Genomic DNA, 18,379 nt, shown 5'->3' with positions numbered 1-18,379 from the left:
CCTTCAACAAGGTTTATGGACCCTACAGAATTAGAACAAATGTGGTTGATGTGGGTAATTGCTTAGACATTTTGAACAAAAGAAGACTCCATGAGATCTTCCACAACTCCTATTGAGAAAAATGAGGTAGTAAGGTTGTTACTCAAATATAGGTCCCTCCCTCAAATGAAGAGCGCAGCCTCATACTGTTGGGGTCATAGGACATTTTGGAGGTGAATGTTCAAGGGTACCAATATTCAACTCCATCTTAATGGGCACAATAGCTCCTCACCCACTACATAATTAATCCAACCGTAGCTCAACTTCATTATAGCTAATTGAAAAGTACTTTCTAAAATAAAACAGCTTCGATTTCAAATTTGATATATTGATTTTCACGTAGCATTCTATTTTTGTTGCCTCATTAGTTGCAATAGTAGTTCCATCTTGGGTAACAAAAATTGCATCAAAAGATAAAGTGTTACCCCATAGCTATCAAAGTTTTCAAAGATAGACTCACAACAACCATCGATTCCTCTCACACTAGCAAGACAATGAAATCCATAAATTGACTTAACAAAGATTAATTAGAAATACAAATCCTTAGCTTTTTCTTGTGTAACCTATGGGTCTTGTTCATCATCACTCACATCACAGAGATCTGTGACAACTCCTCTTCTCTACGTGGCTTCCTTGATGTCCATCCTCGCTAACATGGCCCTAAACAACTTGGTAATCTCATTAACAACACCTCTTCATTGTCCTCAACCTTAGACTTGGTATTCCTTTGTATAATACAGTACAGTATAAATCTGAAATTGTACACTGTAATTCGTAAAAAGCATAGGTATGTGTTATACACCACACAAGTTCTCGTCAACATGATAGCTTAAACAAAAAAAAGTTAGAGTTCAATCTGGCCTTTCAAAAACCAGGTCTTAATCAATATATAACATGAAAATACCGTGCAATGAGGAAAATTATTGAACAGTCGAAGCACAAAATATAGCTTCCAAAACTGATACGTGGAAAGCAATGTATTGGAAAATTTTTCTTGAAACCCTTACTGGAGGGTTTATATGCTTCTTGAGTAAAATAGAGCGTATAGATAGATGTATTAAAATTAGGGCAACACCACCACCTTTGTGTTTTAATTGTTTCTTTGCTCACTAAAATATTCCAAGTCTGAATCATAGAGATGATATGACAGCTAAAGCTAAGTTTATCTTCTCCATGAAAAAATAATCCAATTTTGGACATGACACAGAGAAAAATCCAACGAAAGAAGGATATAAAGCCAACATAATGCACTTTCTCCCCTGTTTCTTGTTTATAATTTTTATTGGAACAAGACTGGATTTTTAATAACTGGAATGATGCGTTTTGTGGGCTAGTTATCCTTCTTCCCTTGACAGGGATAGGTTGATTTGTTGCTCATCATTCCTAACCATTAATTGTGTTAAAATTTAACTGAACTAGTGCTAGCCACAACCTAGGAGTTGTGTTAAACTTTCACTGATCTATTGGTTGATCACAACCCGCTTGAGAATTCTGCAGGTCTACAGCTGGACCATGTCCCATTAGAAAATAGGGGAACTTAGTATGCGGGCCACTGAGTAGCTTGAGTTCGGTATAAGTAAAGAAACTTTCTCTAATGTACTTCTAGACCACAGTCTAACTGACAATTCTGCCAGTCTACAGCTAGACCACATCCCTTCGGAAAACAGGGAAATGCAGCATGCATGCCACTAAGCAGGTCAAGCTTGGTATAAGCAACACAATTTTTTATTGACCAACTGCTGGACTATTAGCCTAACTAAGAATTCTACCAGTTTACAGATGGACCACAACCCATCGGAAAACTAGGGCAACTTAGTGTGCAGGGCACTAACCAGCTCAAGCCTGGCATAAGATATCTTTTTGGTTATTTTTAATAAATTGATGAGAACATGCACAAGTCTAACTTAACAATGTCAATTAGATTGTCCTGATTATTCGAGGCAAGACTAAGGGCCATGCACTCTTCCAATGATTGGTATATAAGTTGAATTGATTGTCTTGATTATTTTAGTGAAGAACAAAGGCCATGCACACTTCCAATTTTTGGTATATAAGTTGAGATTTATAGGTTCATTCCAATGTGAAGTAGGTATATATCCTATATTTTATACTAATCATGGATCTTTGCAATCTCAATTGATGAAGTACAGTGAAAAAGCACATCGATGAAAAAACACATGGTGCTTGACCAAGTTTTATTTCTACTAAACTTCCACTGATCTACTGCTAGAGCACAACCTGACTGACAATTTCGTTGGATCCAAAAATAGGAATAGTCAGTGTGCAGGCCACTGAGAAACCCAAGTTTGGTATCTATATATTTTTTAACTATTTATTGCTACACAAATAGACTGCACCTTCTTAATGAATTGATGACGAGGTCTAGCTAAAAATATTGGATCATTTCAATCAATGAAGTACAGTGAAAAAACACATTGATGAAGTTTAGTGGTACAGGTAAAAACCAGATTGATGAATTTCAGCTTAAGTAAATGGATAAACCAACTTGATGTAGTTAAGAGGAAGTACCATATTGAGTCCATGGAGAAACATGGTGTAATTAAGATGAAGTACTAGATCCAGTTCATGGAGCAACAATTTATGTAATTGAGACGAGGTACTAGATCCTAAGGCATTTTAGGTTTTGTTGTTGGATGAGGTTATCACTGTTACATCCACTTACACAAATTATAACACCTTGGGTAGAGTGCAAAAACCTTCCCTCCAAATTGAACGCTGAAGTTCAGAGGAAGTATAGTGAAAAACACAGATTGAGGATGTTCAAGGTAGATGGAAAAACTTGAGAGAATTGAGGACTGGCTATGGTAGTATTATATTTGAAAAAGTCATTTTAAACTTTCCCAAGAAGATATTGGCCAATTTCCATGGATAAAGTCCCAATCTAGTTCAAACTTATACACAATTTTCCTGACTTGAAGTAATAAATCACCATACTTGATGTCCTTGTCCAATACTCATATCTGTTTACTGTGAAAAATTGCAATATCTTAGTCGTTGATTAGGGACTTAATCTCGGTCGTTGATTTGTTAACGAGAAAAGTATAAGAGGAGGCTTGAGGGTCACTTGGAGAACACACTGAGGGAGACTAGTCAGTTCAATTTCCGGAGCAGGGTTAGCTAAGAAATTGAACCAGTGGTCTGGTGAGCAGTCAGGACTCAGGAGGCAGCAAGTACGGAATAGAGAGACGGGATCAGCCACTAGAGATCAGCGCTGAGGCATTTCGGGTAGTCACAGAGGCAGCAAGAGACTGCACAGTCACTAACTGGGCTTGCATGGGTGACGCAGAGAGGCCCAGGGTTGACGCAGTCAAGTAGGGGCTGACGCAGAGGGTCTGAGAGCCACGCAGAGGTTAGTTGGGATGATGCTAGGATTGGGAGAAGTGCTGGAGAATTTTTCTCTCTGTGGGTAAGCCAGTTTGGCACCTTGTTGTACTGAAGAATTGCTGAATAATAAAAACCTCCCTTGCTGCACCAGTTTTCCCACATTGGGTTTTTTCCGGGGACTGTTGTCCAAAATAACTGTGTCAATGTGTTGATTCTTGTGCATAAGTTTGTTTCTCTATTATGGTGTGATATCTGCAGTAGTATTTATTTTAATGTTTATTGAAGTAATTTCATAAATAACTTATTGTGGAATAAGTAGGAAAAGTAAATTAGTTGTTGCAGTGATAGAATTTTCACATGGTACCAGAGCAAGTAATCAGAGACAAGAAGGGAAAATCAGCTATGGGTCAAGACCACGATGCAGAGGCATCCATGTCAGGGGACTCACACAGATTTTCAGAAGATTGCACAAGAGAAAGAGATTTTGATTTCTCTATGTTAGCTTCTAGGCTGGAAGAAGAAGTGGCGTGTATGACTAGTGTTGCATCATCAGAGGTATGGTATATAGACAGTGGAGCCTCGTGGCATATGACGGGAATCAGGGAGTGTTTCTCAAAATATCGAGAAGAGAAGATGAACTTTCAGCTCACCATGGGGAACAAGGCAAAGTGTACTCCAGTAGGGAAGGGTACCATATTCTTTCAGACAGAATCGGGAGAACGGTTCCGTGCTACAAATGTGCTGCATGTACCAGGATTGGGGATGAACTTACTTTCTGTGTTGCAACTACAAGGCAAGGGCTATGACGTCTACTTCATCAAGGAGAAGGTATATGTCAAACACCTGAGCTGGAAAAAGAAAGTGTAGATTGGGATCAAAAGTAATCGGTTGTATAAATTACAACTAGAATCACCAATGGCACTAATAGGCAGTCATGGAGACAAGGACTTGAACGAACTATGGCACATAAGAATGGGTCACTTGCACCATGGAGGTCTGAGAATTTTCAGGAGCACTGTAACAGGAGTTCCGGATCTGAGTACGGAACGAGATGATGTATGCAGGGGATGTGCTCTATGGAAGTATGCCAAGGCAACATTTCCTAGGAGCAAACACAGGGCCAAGAGTGTACTAGGATTGATAAACTCAGATATCTGCGGACCTATGTCCGTCAAAGCTCTTAGTGGTGTCGAGTATTTCCTTATCTTCATTGATGTCAAGTCAAGGAAAACTTGGATTTATTTTTTGAAAACCAAGGATGAGGTTTTCTATTGATTCAAGGAGTTCAAGGCTCTGGTGGAGAATCTAACTGGGAAGAAAATAAAATTTTTGCGCTCAAATAATGGTGGAGAATATGTCGATAAGGACTTCACTGATTTTCACGCTAAGGAGGGTATCAGAAGAGAGTGGACAACTCCCTACAATCTAGAGCAAAATGGGGTAGCAGAGAGAAAGGACAGGACTATTGTAGAAGCAGCGAGGGCCATGATGTATGATCAGGATATGCCAAAATTCCTGTGGGCGGAAGAATGCAACACAACAGTCTATGTTCAGAATAGGACTCCTCATCGGGCATTGGGCAAGATTACACTAGAGAAAGTCTTCACAGGAAAGACACCTGAAGTCAATCATTTAAGGATATTTGGGAGTTTAGCATATTGTTGCATACTCGAAGAAAAGAGGAAGAAGTTGGATCAAACTATGGAAAAGGGATATCTGGTGGGATATAGCAAGAACACTAAGGCATACAAAATCTATCTTCCAGGGAGCAGGAAGGTAGTAGTATGGCGAGATGTAAAGTTCATGGAGGACAAGGCTTTTAGAAGATCTCGTGAGATGCCTTCTGAGGGGCAGTCGAAGGAGGAGCCGTTGGTTAATCCTCTTCAACCAATAGAAGTAAAAAATTCTTCCTCAGGTTAGGAATATTCTCAGGATGAAGAGGAAGAGCTAACAGAGGCACTTGCTGGTAGAGGAAGAACTAGCAGGGAACTTCGTCAAATTCTACGAGATGCAGAGGACTTCATCGGTGCGCCAAGAAACAATAAGAGGGAGCAAAAACAACCAGATAGATATCAAGCATTAGTAGCTCAGGATGGAGAGCCTGCCAGTTTCAAGGAGGCAGCTCAACATCAGGTTTGGCTAGATGTGATGGTAGAGGAGTACAACTCCATAATGGTAAACAATGTCTGGGAGGTGGTGCCAAGGCCTCAGGACATATCAGTGGTATGTTCAAGATGGATCTACAAGATCAAATATGCTACAGACGACAGTGTTGAAAAATACAAAGCCAGGTTTGTGGCTAAGTGGTATGCTCAAAAAGAAGGGATTGACTATGAGGAGACCTTCACCTCGGTAGCCAGGTATACATCTATTAGGACTGTGATATCTCTTGCAGCCCATGGGAGATCCATCAGATGGATGTCAAAACGACATTTCTGAACGGGGTAATAGAAGAGGAGGTATACATTGAACAACCAAAGGGTTTTGAAGCTCGTGAGAAGAAGTCTCATGTATGCAGATTGAAGAAAGCCTTGTATGGGCTGAAACGGGCACTAAGAGAATGGTATGGTCGAAAAGATGGCTACTTGCAGAAGATGGGATTTGTCAAGAGTGACGCGGATCCGAATCTCTACTATTTGGTTGTAGAGAACGAACCACTAATCTTAGTATTGTATGTGGATGATCTCTTTCTGACAATATCATCCAGACTCATTGGGGGCTGCAAGGAGAATCTAGCCACAAAATTTGATATGAAGGATTTGGGACGAATGCACTACTTCCTAGGGTTGGAAGTTTGGCAGCAGAAGGGAGAAATCTTCCTTGGGCAAGGGAGGTATGCTACAGAAATCTTGAAAAGATTCAGGATGGAGGACTTTAGACCTATGGCTATGCCAATGATCACCAAATAGAAGAAGATTGATGCATTAGAAGGCAAGGATGTCGATCCCACCCTATACAGGCAGCTCATAGGGTCCCTGATGTATCTGGTCAATACTAGGCCAGACATTTGTTACGTTGTAAACACCCTCAGTCAGTTCATGGTGGAACCAAAGAGGGCACACTGGGCAACAACCAAACACTTTCTCAGGTATTTACAGGGAACAGTCAATTATGGGCTCTTGTACACTAAAGGTAAGGATATCAGTTTGAGTGGATTTACTGATGCAGATTGGGTAGGAAGTTCAGTGGATCGGAAAAGTACCTCTAGGTACTATTTCAACATTGGATCAGGAATGACCTCCTGGTGCAGTACGAAACAAAAGTCCGTGGCTCTGAGCTCATTTGAGGCAGAATATATGGCAGCAAGCACAACTTCGTGTGAGGCCATATGGCTTAGAAAACTGCTGGTGAACCTATTCAGAAAGAATATGGAGGCGACCAGGATCATGTGCGATAATCAGAGTTGCATAGAGCTCTCTCAGAATCCAGTGTTTCATGATAGGTCGAAGCATATTGATATCCGGTGTCACTTTGTCAGAGATTGTGTCCAACGAGGAGCTGTACAGTTGAGCTACACTCCTACAAGTGCATAGGTGGCAACATCCTCACCAAGGCCCTTGGAAGGACAAAGTTTGACTACTTCACAGAAAAGATGGGGATGGTGAAGAAACCGTTTCAAAAGCAGAAATAGGAGTGATAGCAGCACTGATGCAGAGGGAGTTGCATTGTTGGGAGAAAGGACCAATAGCAACACAGATGCAGCAGTGGTAGTGGCAGTGGCAGAGCCATGGGCAGCAGTGCAAAGGATGATGGGCAACAGGCCTAACATCAGCATAGGGACCGATGCCGGATGATCAGGGTGATGGTCAGTGAGGAGTATTGCTAAAGCACATTCATCGCTAAGACGAAGTGTTGATTTGAGGTAGCATCAAATGTGATCTAGCCACAAAAATTGGTGGAGAGGCTAAGGCACATGAGATCTCCAATACCTAGAAAGGGTTTGGGCAGATTCTAAACAGTTTGGGAGATATTAAAATAATTAATCTTTTTAATGAAGTCCCTAAGTCTAAATTAGGGAAAATAAAATATTAATGTGAATTAACATAAAACTGTGTTAGAATGGTCCGGATCAAGCCAGATCTAATCTTAGCCATTGATTAGGGACTTAATCTCGGCTGTTGATTTGTCAACGAGAAAAGTATAAGAGGAGGCTTGAGGGTCACTTGGAGAACACAACGAGGGAGACCAGTTAGTTCAATTTCTGGAGTAGGGTTAGCTGAGAAATTGAACCAGTGGTCTGGTGAGCAGTCAGGAGGCAACAAGTACGGAACAGAGAGACAAGATCAACCACTAGAGATCAGCGCTGAGGCATTTTGTGCAGACGCAAAGACAACAGGAGACTGTGCGGTCACTAACTGGGCTTGCGTGGGTGACGCAGAGAGGCCCAAGGCTGACGCAGAGGGTCTAAGAGCCATGCAGAGGACAGTCGGGCTGACGCTGGGATTGGGAGAAGTGCTGGAGAGTTTCTCTCTGTGGGTAAGCCAGTTTGGCACCCTGTTGTACTGAAAAATTGCTGACTAATAAAAACCTCCCTTGTTGCACCGGTTTTCCCAAATTGGGTTTTTCTGGGGACTATTGTCCAAAATAATTGTGTCAATGTGTTGATTCTTATGCATATGTTTGTTTCTCTATTACAGTGTGATATCTACATCAATATTTATTTTAATGTTTATTGAAGTAATTTCATAAATAACTTATTTTGGAATAAGTAGGAAAAGTAAATTAGTTGCTGCAGAGATAGAATTTTCACACTCTTGGTCTTCTAATTTTGGCAGTCATCTTGGCTTTTACACATTGTACATGGGTTTCCAAGAGTTATTCAAGTCCGATTCTTCCAGCATCCCAATCTTAAGCAATGTGAAAACAATTAGATAGTAGTTACTCAACTTGGGTACTAAATGTTTGAATAAACTCCTCTCAATTACCCTTATAATCTGAAATATGACAATCTAATATCTTTACAGACTGCATGCATGTAAATCCCAAAGTGTTTTGTAGTGGTTTTCGTGGAGTCCAATGAACAAGGAGTTTTCGGCATTTTGTATTCACTAAAGTATGTCTTCAATTTGGTAGTATGATTGTCCTATTATCATGTTTTGTACTAATTTCAACTTTTCACACACGCTATTTGTCATGTCTCCTGTCATGAGCTTCATTATCATGATTATTTACTGCTATGTACTGTTTATGAGTTTCTTAGTTGTGTACACTGACACAAGACCAAAAGATACTTCTCTAAATCAAATTTGGAATCCAAGAGTTGATATAGAACTCTTAAGTTTTCAAAAAATTTAGAAAAAACACAAAGAACATCTACTTAAAATTGATGCAAGTAAATCCATGCAACAAACTTAAAGGTTAATACTTCCAAACCTGTGTTCTAGGATATTTGTAGGTGAGGGCCATATCCTGTATGTTTCCATACTGAAACGTGTGGTATGGTCCAGAAAAACATTTCAGGCAATATACACGTCTCCCACCTATGGGAAACACATTTCATAAAGCATGAAACACATTTCCATACCATACCACAATCAATACAGTGGATTTCCAAAATGGTTTAGTGATTCTTTTACTTGGTTTTTGACTGGGTTTGACCAAAAATGCTGGCAATTGATGGTAAAGTTGAATTCTTGAAGTAAACTTTACATTTCCTTCATCTTCCTTTAAAATCCGTTTACTTAAACGAAAGAGAAAGATGGAATTTCCTTTATCTTCCCTTTTCTATCTTTCTACCTAAATTTAAGTAAAAGAGTAGAAAAGGAATAAAGGAAATGTCAACTTTTACGTTAAGACATTAACATGGTGTTTGAAAGGGGTTCCAACCTCATCAGCCTCCATAAGCATTAATTGTTTTAGGTTTTTTGAAAGTGTTTCCAACCTCATCAGCCTCCATATGGAGAAAGTATAATTTCATATCCTGTTCAAAATTTAGCGGTCTTGACAATTTTCAATATTTTAATATTGGCAGGAATGTAACATTTTCATTGCATTCTATCATGTATGAGGGTATCAAATTTGGCATTTAATCAAGATCACCAAGCCTGTCATGTACCCGAACCTTCGCGAAAATGTACCCTTCACTCAAGCCAAAATCATTGATTAGGCCTAGTGAACTTTTTCTACCATATTTGGCTGATGTTCCTGGAGAATCAAGGCAGAGGAAAAAGCTAGAAAAGGAGGTAGAGTGTGATACTCATGATGAAGATCCCAATATAAGAGAGCTGAAACATTTCTTGACATTTAAATGTTCTTGCTCATTTGTTAATGATGCTTTCTCTCAAATTTTCAATATATATTCTTTTTTGTGACATCATGTTTCCATGTCTCCTAAGTTATATATTCTTATTTTGTAATGCCATGTTTCCCTGTTTCCAAATGTTTGAGCGGTCACATTTCCATTTCAAGCACTCATACCCATTTCCCCATACCACAATTTAGTTCCAAACCAAACCCATAAAGCTAAATGCAACACACAAAAAATATTATTATTTTGCAGAAATGAAACATCAAACATGGATGAATTTTCACAAATTCTAGGCATACCCTTTACGGAGATTGCAGCTATTATCATCTATGTATATAATTTTTAAATTGTGACATTCACCAATTCTGTCTATGCCAGAATATAAACTTGACAGTTCTCTTCATATTCAAAAGATTGGGAGTCTCTAGCTAGTGTTGACTCTTGAGGAGAAAAACATATCATGGGAGAGGCCAAGGGCTTGAAGGTAGAGTAAAATGATTGTGTAAGAATACTGAACACTTTGACTTATTTTCAGTCAGGCACTTGCATACTACCATGTTGTTAATTTTAGGTATGTTCTATGCTTAGAGAAATTTATTTCAAATTTCACAGTTAGCTCCATATCGTTTCAAGATTAGCAATCACATCAGCATTCAAGTAAACTGCAGATAGAACATAAACATAAATCGCAAAAGACAAGCCAAGACAAGAGGACACAAGATGTGGCGCTAGCCAGGGACAAACCCTAATGTCAGGAAACCCTTGATCAATTCTTCTTATATGTTCTTCAACAGTTCAATACAGAGAGAGAGAGATAGTACGTTTACAATAGAAGTCAACACTTTGACTTATCTAGATAAGAGCATAGATCATCTCTAAAAAGATGATACATGAGATCAGTTGCAGACACGCTGCTTCAACTAATTCTCCAAGGTGAATCCTTCACCTATCATTGTGCTGCATTTCGTCATCATATTGCACCTCACCGCACTGCACCATGCTCCACCCATCATCACTATGTTGCATCTCATCACGCTTCATTAATCATGACTGTACCCATCACTGTACTGCATTATGTGCCATTGCTGCACCATGTTGCCATCCTGACCTATGTGTTGGCTGCACCTTGCTTGCTTGTTGTCCCTTGCTTGCTTGCTGTCCCTAGCATGCTTGCTGTCCATGGCATGCTTGTTGTTGCATGCTAGTTGTCCTTTGCACGCTAGTTGTAATATTGCATGCTTGGTGTATTTGCTGCTAAGTACCATACAACTGTCCCAATGTTAGTTAGCTATCCCTTGCATACTGCTCTCCTTCGGAGACAAATGCTCCGGCTGTTTTGGCAGTTCCTGGTAGTTCTGGTAGTTCCGGCAGTTCCCGGCAGTTCTGACAGTCTCGACAGTTTCGGCTTTTCCGACAGTTCCGATTTTTCCGGCCGGCATTTTCGGCTTTTCTAGATTTTCCTGCTTTTCCGGCAGTTCTTGCTTTTTCGGCAGTTCCGTCTTTTCCGGCAGTTCCGGATTTTCTCTCAGTTCCAGCAGTTTCGGCTTTTCTGGCAGTTTCGACTTTTCCGGCACTTCCGGCGTTTTGCCCTCTGGATCAAGGCAACGTTATTCCTTAGGATCTCTCCTCCTGCTAAAATCCAAAGACAAGTAGAGAGAGGAAGAGATCCCAAGTGTATTGAAATGACTTGAAGGCACTTCTATTTATACTAAAACGTTGAGCACATGTGGGGTTTATTTGGTTGCTGGCCGACCTTGACGAATTGTCTTATAACGAAAAAAATTCATAACTCCATGAATACTTATTGGAATCGAATGATCTTTAGATCAATCCTACACCTCTCGATGAGAGGGGTCCAAGAAAAATATCAGCTGCCATAAATAAGATGACCCACATCCACCCCCAGAAGTGAACTCACCCATATGAATACACATCATCAGGTTTCTTCTTGGCAATTTCCATTGCAAATAAGGAAAAACACAGAACATTACAACCAAAAGTTAAATTAAATACACCTTTGCAAATAAGGAAAAAAACAAAACACCACAACCAAGAGTTAAATGAAATGCATCTGATACCAAACCTGCACAAATCATTAAAAATAATTTTAGCTGCCTCATAAAACTGGGGGGTTTGGCAAATTTTAACTTGCTTCCTATCTCATGCTTCAGATCATCCAGGTGACAAATGTCCAAGATGAAAATCCAAATTATAGAAAGAAAGCATTCCACCATGCAATTAGCTGCAGAAATCCACTGCCAAATAGCCTAAATATTGGAATCCAGAATCAAGATCCTTTGCATGTTTTCTCTATCAAACTAGACATCAGTTTTAAATTGGAATCAAAACAAACCTTCCACAAATTGAATTGATTTATTTATCCTTTTGTCCATCTAGATTCTAACTTAGCATTGGTATTTTTTTATGATGCAATTATTGCTTATAACTTAGTGTGTTGCATGGGATATAGAAGCAGGATTTTAAATGGCATTTTGTATTCTAAATAAGTTCTTGTGTTTATTGGCTTGAAACAGGTTTTAGGATATTTAAGAGTAGTTAGACCTGGGAGTGTTATTGGTCCATAACAACATTTTTTGCTAGATATGCAGTCATGCATGTGGAAGCTTGTAAGTATTAACAAACTTTTAATTAATTCAAAATTGCAAAGCTTAGTTTCAAAATCCAAAGTTAGTTTGTATGTATATACTATATTTGTGTACGTCATGTGCAGTCACGCATGTTGAAGGCTGTAAACATTGACAAACATTTGATTAATTCATGACTGCAAAGCATACTTCAAAATCTAGAGTTAGTTTCTATGTATATAGTGATTCTAATGTCATTTGTTTTTATACTTGGTTCCTTTAGGGTGAATTGATGAGGCCTATAGTGATTCTAATGCCATTTGTTTTTATACTTGGTTCCTTTAGGGTGAATTGATGAGGCACCAAAATTCTGGTACCAATAGAAATGCCAGGGAAAATATGTTGCCTACATCTTGTGACTATGTTTTGGAATCAAGTGATCTTTCTTTTGAATCAACAATGGATGTTCTATATACAGGGACAAACACCTATGAGCACAGGAAAGGAAATTCTCCTGGATTGGAAAACTGTTCAGCAAATCATGTTGTCATAAGACAAGCTTTTTAAGCATAAATGAGTCAACTGTAAGTAAAAGTAAATTTTGTCCTCTCTAACCTATAGGAGACAATTAGGCGAGAGGAAATAATAACACCAAACTCAAAAAATGGGGGACAATATAGTCTTTCCCACCCAAAAAATTTGCTTGTCTTCAAGCAATTTGTACCATAGATGTGGCAATATCTGCTCGTGTGTGGTTAGCTTTCCTTGCCCTATGTATTTGAATGTCCCAAATAGTTATGCTGTTGCCTCATACATGCCTTTCACTTTGTAGCTGACATTTCCCTGAGAGATTTCTGCTACAATGGTACAACCTGAGTATTATCATCATCTATAGTTGCTTCATTTCTGAGTTTTATTTGGAAGTGGTTCAGTTTTGTGTTAATGAAACTGGCTCATCACTAAGAGTGGCACTAACATATGACAGTGAATGTATTTCCATTCGTATAAACTCGAATTGGTCTTTGTAAACAGGACTTGGTTTGCAGGTATTTCCTAATTGACTGTTTACAAATGCCTCAAATATCCATCTAGGCAACCACATAACATTTTTGCAGAATGGAAAATTCTGACAATCAACCAAGAACCTTCTACTTGGCTTCTTCTTCTTCAGTGTCATATTATTCTCTTGGCAATCTTGACAACATGGAATGATTTCTCCAACAGTCCGGTTATCATCTCCTCCTACTGTAGGGGACTTAACAAAGAAAATTTTCATGGCCTCAGAAAGCTTCTCCTTATGCCATTTTGTATTTAGAAAGCAAGCCGTTGGCTCCGCTACCCGGACTCCTCTATGCTCTGCTCCGCTCTGAACTTTTGCTCATTTAAATTTAACTTGTTGCATAAAATATGTCGAATAACTTTTGTTCATTTAAATTTAAATTGAATATGTGTTGTTGATAAATATGCCTATTAAATATGTCAAAAAAAACCTCATAAATTTGTCGAGTTAATCTTCATAACCCTACCCAGATTCCTCCACGTTCTGCTCTACTCTACGGCACACTTCTTCTTTCGCCACAGTAGCTTCGCTTCCTAATCATTGTCAAAAGTTCCAATACTCCCATAACATCTAAGGCCAAATAAAGGAAGCTCAAGATAGAATATCGTTTTGCAGAGGAGCTTGAAAATAAGTTGGGTTGTGAACTATGTTTTTGCTTAGATGAGGTTGCTTGCTACTGAGGCAACATTTTTATATCTGCATTCTATAATGATACATGTACAAAAACATTTTTATCTCTGTAGTTTAGGAGAATGTTCATAGCCATGTTTATCCGATGAGTTTTCAATTTGTGGGTTGAAATTTAAATTTCAAGTTTCTAAATTTTTATTGTTTGATTTTTTCACAGGTAGAAGAGAATTGTAAAGGGGTCTAATGCTTTTGGAAAATCTAATTTACTATTTAATATAACAGTGGTAATTTTTTTCTCTATTCATGATGTGATTAAATTATATTTTGATGCATTTTCAATTGCGTTTCAGTTTGCTCATTTAAATTTAAATTGAACCTTTCTTGTGGTAGATATCAAAGAATTAGAAAGGTGGTCATAAAGAAAATGAAAATGGGGGATTGTGCACGCTCTTAAATGCAAACGATCTCAAATTTAAATACTATTTGGATCATCAAAAACAGGTATGCTAATCTACAATCTCTCTCTCATATTTAGCAATAACTTAATGCAATAGGAAATTAAATAGATTAGATTAATATATAGTCTCACCTTGTAGTTAGCAATAACTTAATGCAACAAACTAAAGAAATAGGAAATCACAATAGATTGTTTGTAATGTGACAAATTGGATTAAATTGTTGGTATTTTTAACATGACATGGTTAGATACTTAGGATTAAGGTTCTATTTTAGTAGTTGCTTCAATATTCGGTTTGTGAAAGGTTGTTTTGGCTAGTTTTCTCCTTGCTTTTAGTCTAATTCAGTGCTTATGTTTGTTCCAATAAGTAAATAATAATTTAGTTGGGAATTTTTACAATTTTTTTTAATAGGTCTAAAGGTACAAATATCCAAAATAACTAATTCTATACCATAGTTTGTGTGGACTAGTAACCGAAACTAATATCATTTATTTTTGGAAAAAGGGTAAACTTATTCAAAATTCTTAGATTAACTCGAAGGGTAGGATTTTATATACACATGTTTATGTGTTAAAAAAAAAAGATGTAGATATAGTTGATTTGAGAGTCAATTAATTAAAATGTAAATTAAACTACAACTACATCTATTTTTAAACTATATAGATTGAGGTTGAGGCGTGAAGGCCTTTGTGTTGATATCAACAATTCCAAATTTCTAAACTTTGTGAAATCACTATGTGAAAAAAATATCACATAGTGATCAATTTAAAATGGTCTACTGTGGATCTTATCCCAAGAATAACATAGGTAGTCTCACCAAGCCAATTTGGCAATCTTATTTTGTGTAGCGAACAAGGTGTTCCCATGCATGATATCAATTTGTGCACTTGAGTCTCTAACGTGGAATTGAATGCTACGCCCAATAAACAGTGAGCCATTGTTGGGAAGCAAAGTAGATGTGGGGTTGGCATTAAAACATTAGACTTAGAGGATGCTTGATAATCCTCAAAACAATAATATTTATAAAAATATTTGAGAACTATTGATAGTACAATTAAATTTTATAATTTATAAAATGAATATAATTATTAGGTTCATTATAATTATTACAGACTTACCTAAGTTGTGTTTTTTTATTATTAGGAAAACAAAAGCTATGATCTTTTTTTCACTAATAGATTGGTTTTTAGATTTCATATCAATTAACTCCTAAAATTAACTTAAATCATATTTAAACTATATATATTTTAAAATTAATTAAAATATAAATATTATAAAATTATATATATAAATTAAAATATAGATGTATATGTAGAATTGAAAGTCTTTTAATTAAAATATTGATTTGGCTCTCATTAAAGTATAAATATTATAAAATTATATATTATATATTATATATGTAGTTAACTATAATTATTGTAGATTATTATGTCTATTGCCCTCTTCACATATTTTTTTCGTTCTAGGATCATTTTTGTCATGACCCTATCCTAGTGGTAGTCTTCCAACCACTTATAGGCGGGTGTGGCACCGCAATACTTTTTCTTTTCACCAATACTTGAGTACACGGTCTACGCCTATTTCAACACTTAACCAATTTCTTCACTAAGTGTTCACAATGTAGTAGAATAAACATTCATTATATCTTCTTCAATTAATCTTTCATCAGTATGTGGCGAAAATCATAACACAAGTATACACATATCCTTGGGAGGGGAAACTCCCGTAAAGTATACCCTACACTCCTGTAAAGTATAACCTACAATATATACAAACTCTTCAAAATATAATACAGGTATATTTTTAAAAGTTTACAACATGTTGGTAGTTGCCTAGTTGCTAGAAACACCAATACTACACTTTCCTACACTGCTAGAAACCCCAATTTTCTGTTTTTCAAATGTTCAATCATTCAACTCGCCTTGCTCAGATGCCCTGGCACACCCTGCTGATTTTGCATGACCCTGCCCAGTGCCCTGCCTGTTTCACACGATTCTACTTGCACATTCACCCTAAATGCCCTGAACAAACGACCTCAGCCGAATGACCCACCCAACAACATGCTCTGTCTGCACAACCTCCACGACTCGTTCGATGCCTTCGTCTAGACACGGTTTTGTTGCATGATCTGCCTAGCCCACACGACCCGAACTCCGAATTGTACATGACACAACCCAATTGTTAGGATATTCCAACACATAGGAAGTAGTTAAGTATAACTTGGTCTAGTATAGAGTTAGGTAAAGTGTGTTTCTTTACTATGTACTTTTGTAACTTACAATCCGACGGTCACGATATGTAGTGATTCGATGGTTCATTCTCTCCTTGGTATTACCGACACTTGATCCGTGGCTTAACACTCGATGGGTCCATGATCTCTATTTAAAGAGCATGGAGGGTCATTTGTAGGGTAACCGTTCATGAGAGAAGCTTATGTAAATTTTCATTCTTTTATTAATAAATTGCCTGAAGTGGCTGCGTTGGCTTAGGCCGTGGACTGTTTCCCTCTTTGAGGGTTTTAACCACGTCAACAATATTGGTATATTGATCTGTGATCTGTTTGTGAGCGGTGTCCTTTGGTGTTGTGTCTGAGGAACTTACCCTATAAATTCCTACAATCTTGGCACACGACCTGACTCACTTGACACGATCTACACCTGAACCCGACCCAGATGTACATGAGTTTTTCACTTGAAATATCACTTCGTTCACCCGCCCTACAGGCTCCTCACGAACTCACACTTCACTACTTCAGAGCTTGAGCGACTTGGTTTGATGCTCTAAATGCCTTCAACACAACTTCAACATATATGGTTGACAACCCAACACATTTCACTGAATGGTCATGTCATTTTGGATTCCCATGGGTTGTCCCGCCCATCTCCAATCGGCCGACCTGTCCACCCATCGCAAATCTTCACCGCATAATGAACCAATGTGTCCTTTCGTGTGTGTCGTCGTACCCATGGGTCGGCTCCAACACTTAACCGATTTTCCACCCATCATCGCACATCACACACCCATCTCGACTCACCGATCGCACTGCCCGTCGGTCGCTCTATGACTCACCTCCATGGTCGCCCGTCGCACTTTGCCCACCGGTCTTCTATAAAATGGGCGAGCGCTCTCCCAACACGGGCGCGCCCACTATAAGTGTGTTCACCCATCACACTTAACCGAACGCCATACCAAGTTGTTGCACATAACCGAGCGCTCTCCACCCGAGTCGCCTTTAACCGAACGAAAGCGCCTGCCACACATCAAGGCATACCGTACTATGTGTTCGGTTTTTCGATTCTCTCGGGTGCTGTTGACTCAAAGTCTTGACATCCTCCCCAACTCTAAATAAGGTTTTCATCCTCGACAACAACATCATCATCAAAACATTGCAATGTCGCTAGCTCCAACATCCAATGTCCATATTGTCCAACTCTGCTCTCCATCGCATAAACCTCCATCAAGGCTCATTACTCCATAAAAGGGGAAATTCTCCTCAATCCATGATCATCAACCACATATGTCGAAATATCCACATGCTGCCCTACCGTGGAAGGTTGGTCCCTCCAACTAAAGCTACATTCTCTCACTGCAACATATATCATGTCGACTCACCATGTATCTCCATCATGTGAATTGTTCCCATGATACTCCAACTCAACTCTAAACACATCTCAGTACACTACCGACCCCCATGATTCAAACTAATCAGATGGCCAGTCCAATTGTCATGCTCAAACCATGAGAATGCACTTCCTCATGCCATCATTAGTCATTTCTCCAGCATCCTGTCACAACATCAACTCGATCAAGAATCTATCCCATCTCTATCCAAATGTAAAACATGTCCAGGTTCAAGGAGTAGTCCCCATCTCATCTATAACATGTTGTCATCAATGCTAATGTCCATGTACGGTGGTAATGTATCAACCAAATACATCCATCTAAGAATCATCATCCATGTGTGAGAGGCTCCTCTCCTCAAATCAGTCCAAAGCTTTTCCCATCAATCCAACTC

General features: G+C 38.5%; 1 long non-coding RNA gene across 3 annotated transcripts in view; it reads left to right on the top strand.

Annotated features, from left to right (window-relative positions):
- LOC149139289 (uncharacterized) overlaps nucleotides 1-14,454 on the top strand; it is a 114,108-nt gene extending 99,654 nt beyond the window's left edge. The window contains exons 5-7 of one of the 3 annotated variants that reach the window (XR_016264551.1): nucleotides 12,166-12,258; nucleotides 14,124-14,190; nucleotides 14,297-14,454. This is a non-coding gene — a long non-coding RNA (uncharacterized LOC149139289). The remainder of the gene's footprint in view (nucleotides 1-12,165; nucleotides 12,259-14,123; nucleotides 14,191-14,296) is intronic. The other 2 variants (XR_016264552.1, XR_016264550.1) reach the window with 2 other exon arrangements.
- Nucleotides 14,455-18,379: the final 3,925 nt, after the last annotated feature.

Source organism: Pinus tabuliformis, chromosome X (genome assembly GCF_031772625.1).
Source record: "Pinus tabuliformis cultivar Carrire ecotype Pingquan chromosome X, CPIR1, whole genome shotgun sequence".
NCBI classification, from domain to species: Eukaryota; Viridiplantae; Streptophyta; class Pinopsida; order Pinales; family Pinaceae; genus Pinus; species Pinus tabuliformis.
This window is presented reverse-complemented; position numbering and strand designations above follow the sequence as displayed.